Raw genomic sequence first — 5,855 nt, 5'->3', positions numbered from 1 at the left:
TCAAATGGAACAGTTGTTTGTGCCATAGCCAACTTTCATCTTGACTTGCATTTCTGAAACAACAAGTAATAGAATTTGCACTTGATGAGTTGAAGTCTGCTAGATACACATTCCCTTTTCTCACTCCAGTGAGAACCATTTTGTTGTTCTTCTTGTCTGTAACAACACAGGCTTCTGAATTGAATGTTACTGAGTTGCCCTTATCACAAAGCTGGCTGATACTCAAAAGATTATATTTGAGTCCATCCACTAGAGCAACTTCTTCAATAATGACATTGTCTTTAGAAATAAAGTTATATCCTACAGTATACCCTTTGATGTCATCTCCAAAAGTAATACTTGAGCCAGCTCTCTCCTTGAACTCAGTGAGCAGGGTAGAATCTCCAATGATTTACCTTGAGTAATGACTATCCAAATACAAAAGATTCTTTCTGTTTCCCTGCACACATTGATAAGTGGATTTTATATCTACTTCGAATGCTTCATTTCAGGCTTACGATGGCCTTTTGGACTCAAGTTGTTGGTATTTTTAATGTGTTTTTGTGTTTGTGCATTTCAGGCATAAGTTAAATGAAGAAAGAAGTTTTTTAAGGGAATATTCTGAAAAGAGATCAGAATTGGAAGCCTAGGCCATTCTCAAGTTGTAGAGAATCTCGTTAGCTTCGCGTGGGCAGTTGAATCGCTTAATTCTGATGAGCAAAACTCATGATATGGTCAAAAGAAGAATTGTCAGAATTTTTCCAAAACGTGAGCGCGGTTGCGCCAGAACCAACGCGCCCGCGCCGCTGAAAACACTATTCCAGCGTGGTCGCTCCCGAAAACAGCGCGCCCGCGCCCGGTTTCTGCACAAAAATCCTGATTTTAGTCGAAAGTGAAGATTTTGAGAGTTCTGGTCATCCTAGAGCCTATATATATAAATAAAAAGACGTTTTTAACAACAAGGAGACCTGGGAGAGCAATAACAAGACCTAGATAGCACGAGATGGCTACGGAGAAGAAGACTTTTATTTTCTTTGATTTAGGCGATACATGGATGCTTGTTTTCGATTTATCTTTGAACCCTAGTACTTTTGTATTGTTTATTATCATACTTTCATTGGAACCCATGGTAATGATGAGTTCGATTATGAACTAATCGTTATCGTGGGGTTCTAACGGATTTACTTATGGATATCTATAGTTAATTTATTTCAATATCTTGGTGTGTGGTGATTGATTGATATCCTAGTATTAGTTGTGCTTATTTGTCTTATATGCGTAGCTAACATATAACATAGCATGTTAATCTCTATTGAAGCGAAAGTAAATATAGAGGTTTAGAACTTGCCATGCTAGCATAGGTTCATGTATTTTCTATGCATGATTCATAGGTAATTTTAACCATCTTACTTGCCCTATGTAATCATGATAGATAACTTGCACATTAAACCTTTATGTTGTCAAATTCTATAGACATATAGGGTCTCAACATAATTGGTGTATATTCAGCTTCTATCTCTTTTGTGGATGTCTGGTAGTAAGGTATTGGTACAACAAAAGTTGGCGTTTACTAGTTTCGTGTTATCTGATTAGTTGTCATCACCATCACATGCTAAGGTTAAGAACAATGACTTTGAATGAAGTAGTAATGAAGTTGGAATCCCATGTTTGTCTCATATAAGTAATTCAACCTCAATTCTCTTAGTTAATGCTATTTAATATAATCTCTTAGTTTAATCAAAACCCAATTTATTATTTGTCTTAGCATTGAGCGATAACCATACATTGTTGCATAGGTGCATAAATTGAACTTAACCTAAACCAGTGTCTGTGGGAACAAATCTGATTTATATCTTATACTACTTGCGAACGCGTATACTTGCGTGAATTTTAGCACGTGTTTTTGCCCTAAAAGGTTTATGGTGCCGCTTCCGGGTACTCGGTGTTAATTTTTAGTTTATGTGCTTGTCATTGGTGGTCGTTAAAGTTCATTGAATCGGATTATTTTTACTTTCACGGTTTATTTATTTGTGTTTCAGGTACTCACTACAATGGGAGATCTAACAACACCAACGAAAGCGTTAATGGATTTTTCTCAACCCAAGATCAATGACATTCAATCTAGCATTGTCAGGCCAGCTATCGCAGCTAATACCTTTGAGATCAAGCCTGGCCTATTTCAATGGGTACAGAATTCAGTCCAGTTTGGGGGTTCTCCAACGGAAGATCCAAATATGCACATTAGGATTTTCATCGAGATCTGCGACACCTTCAAGTTCAATAATGTTTCTGAAAATGCTGTGAAGCTGAGACTTTTCCCTTTTTCTCTGAGGGATAAAGCTAAGTGCTGGTACACTCTTTACCAGCAGTTCTATCACTACTTGGGAGGATCTCGCTCAGAAATTTCTTACTAAATTCTTCCCTATGGTGAAGACAACTGCAATGAGGAATACTCTTACTCAATTTATGCAGCAATTGGGAGAATCTCTATGTGAAGCTTGGGGGCGCTACAAGGAGATGCTTAGGAAGTGTCCTCATCATGGAATGCCTGATTGGATGATAATCAATTGCTTCTATAACGGGTTGGGAGCACAGTCAAGACCCATGCTCGATGCAGCATCAGGTGGAGCATTATGGGCAAAGTGCTATGAGGAAGTTTATGATCTAATTGAACTGATGGCTGCTAATGAATATCAGTCTCCAACCCAGAGATTGACACAGGGTAAGGTAGCAAGAGTTCTTGATGTGGATACAACTACGGCTATCACTGCTCAACTAATGGCATTGTCTATGAAGATTGATTCTCTGGCTAACTATGGTGTTAATCAGACAACCAGTGTTTGTGAGTTGTGTGCAGGTTCGCATGCGATGGAGCAATGCACTATATCTAATGAATCAGCTCAGTTTGTGAGCAATTTCAGAGATTGCAGCAACCAGTTCCAGACACTTATCATCCTGACAACTGGAGTCATCCTAACTTCAGCTGGAGCAACAATCAGAATACGATGCAACAGTCGTTCCAGCAGTTTGGAAATAAGCAATTCAATCCTCCTGGTTTTCAGTAACAATTTGCACCAAGACAACTCCAACTTCAACAACAAACTCATGGAGGTGCAGGTCAATATTCGAATGAAAAATCTGAAATGGAGGAGTTGAGGCTTATGTGCAAAAACCAGGCTCTTATATGCAAAAGCTAGGCTATTTCTATCAAGACTCTAGAAGACCAAATAGGGAAAATTGCTAATGCATTATTGAATTGACCACCAGGAACGCTTCCTAGTGATACAGAAGCCAATCCAGGAAAGAGGGAAGTTGAAGAATAGGTAAACGCCATCACCTTGAGGTCTGGAAAGGTCGCAAGCCCCCAAATTCAGCAAGACGAAGAGCCTGAGAAATCTCAACTTTTAAAAAATACAGTTGTGGCTGAAGAAGATGTGCATAAGTAGAAGTGGAACCAAGGAAGAAAACTGTGGAACACACTCCTCCTGAGGGTAATATTGGGAAGAAATAGATCTATTATCCACCTCCTTTTTCCTAAGAGGCTGCAGAAGCAAAAGTTGGATAAGCAGTTTGCGAAGTTTCTAGAGGTGTTCAAGAAACTTCATATCAACATACCTTTCGCTGAAGCTCTTGAACAGATGCCTAGCTATGCGAAGTTTATGAAAGGTATTATCTCTCAAAAAGTGAAGCTCGATGACTTAGAGACCGTTACTCTTACTGAGGAATGCAGTGTTGTGCTACAACAGAAATTGCCTCCGAAGCTTAAAGATCCTGGAAGTTTCACTATTCCTTACACTATTGGAAACTTGTCGTTCGACAAGTGTTTATGTGATTTGAGAGCTAGCACCAATCTGATGCCCTTGTCTACCTTCAAGAAGCTTGGTCTTCTTTTTCCGAAGCCGACATATATGTCCTTGCAGTTGGCCGATCGTTCTATTACATATCCACGAGGCATTGTGGAGGATGTTTTGGTCAAGGTGGATAAACTTATCTTTCCTGTTGACTTTATAATTCTTGACTTTGAGGAGGATAAGAATATTCCCATTATCTTGGGGAGACCATTCTAGGCTACAAGCCGAACTATGATTGATGTGCAAAAAGGAGAGCTTACAAAGAAGGTTCAAGATCAGAAGGTCACTTTTCATATGTTCAAGGAAATAAAGTTACCCACATCTAAAGTGGAGTGCTTTAAAGTAGAGTGGGTAGACTCTGTCATGAATTCAGAGCCTGAGCAATTGCGAAAGTCAGATACCTTAGAGAGATCCTTAATAGGGGAATCAGTTATTGAAGATGAAGCAGGAGCAGAGAAAATGCAGGTTTTGAATGCACCTTCGTGGAAGAGGACGTTGGATATGCCATTCGATTCTTTTGGGTTAGCAGAGATGAAAATTTCTCGGGAGCGTTTTGAACCATCTATTGAATAAGCTCCCATACTTGAGCTCAACCCACTGCCAGATTACTTGAGTTATTCATTCTTAGGTGCACCCCATGATAAAGGGTTGGGATATATTTTTGATGATGTAGAGAGTGTCTGGACAGATCTTCTGGTGCCTATAGAGGGTTCTTCTCATGTGCATCAAGTAGTTGATAGGATTGGTGTTGGTGATGAGCAGTATAGGCGATTGACTAGGCATATGGAGGACATGCACGACATTCACTATCATTTTACTGCAGATTTGACACACGCTCTCGGTACTATTTCCCGAGACACTGGTGTCAAGGTTGATTGGCCATCTGATCCTCCACCCAAGGAGGGTAATCTTCCTGACAACTAGGTATGCCTGAAATCCTTATTATTACCTTTAATGAGGACATTGAAAATTTTAAGTTTGGGGGTGATAATGTAAGGATTAGTAGTGTTTGTCTGTGTCCATATAGATTCATATAGATTCATATTGCATGTTTAGTTGTAGTTCATTCATATTTTTTCATGATTGTTCATTTAGGACATATTTGTTAGCATTTTTGTTTGTGTTTTTATGTGAGTTCAAATTGTTGCATGTGCATGCATATAACATGATCCCTTATGTTGAGTTATTTCTGATTGATTGGTTGATATTGATGTGAGCGTAGTGATGATGAATAGAGGGATGTTTAAGTCCTAATAAATTGATTTGCATGCCAGAAATAAAAAAAAATCACAATGTCTTATAGCATTGATTTGGAGCTAGATCATGATCATACTTGTTTATTTGTTGAGATTTAATCACTTGGTTATATTTAGAATTTTTGCTATTCTCGTAATGACAAAAGAATACTGAATTTTTAAACTAGAGAAAAGCTTGGATTTCATTGCTAGTTGTTGTAAGGCTAGGCATCAAATGGCTAGTTTATGGCTCATATTTATATGAGTAGTCTAGGGTTGAATGAGATGGAGTGAAACACGCTCATTCAGAAATCGTTGAAGAAGAAAAAGAAAAGAAAAAAAAATATGTGTTTATGCATAATTGATCAAGAGTGAGCTCTTTAATACTCAAGTTATTAAGTTCTTAGGGGAATTTATGCCTAGTGACCTAAGGCTTTTCATAGTCTGGGATCCGCTAATCTAACACTCGCTACATGGGTATTATTGTATAAGTCTTTTGGGACCTCATTCATTGTACGGTCAAAAAAACATGTTGTTATGTATCCAATAATAGCGTGAATCCTTGTATAATTCTAGTAGAAATAAGGTGTTGAGAGTCATTATGTGTTTAACGTCTATTCTGTTTATAAACTTGTGATTGTTTTGATGAAAGATAAGTTATGGTTATTGATCTAGTTTCGAGAGTATATCTGTTAAGCATCAACACACGCACATTCTTGTTTGTGAGTTGATTTGTGAGATTTATTCGAACTTTATTTTAATTCATTGCATTCTTATAGGCATTCGCTTG

The 5,855-nt window shown here is 38.1% G+C and overlaps 1 non-coding gene across 1 annotated transcript; it reads right to left on the bottom strand.

Moving 5' to 3' along the window:
- Positions 1-2,418: 2,418 nt before the first annotated feature.
- LOC141681467 (small nucleolar RNA R71) lies at positions 2,419-2,525 on the bottom strand. The gene has a single exon (XR_012558898.1). It is a non-coding gene; the product is annotated as a small nucleolar RNA R71 (small nucleolar RNA).
- Positions 2,526-5,855: the final 3,330 nt, after the last annotated feature.

The sequence above is a fragment of the Apium graveolens genome, chromosome 8, assembly GCF_009905375.1.
Source record: "Apium graveolens cultivar Ventura chromosome 8, ASM990537v1, whole genome shotgun sequence".
NCBI lineage: Eukaryota > Viridiplantae > Streptophyta > Magnoliopsida > Apiales > Apiaceae > Apium > Apium graveolens.
This window is presented reverse-complemented; position numbering and strand designations above follow the sequence as displayed.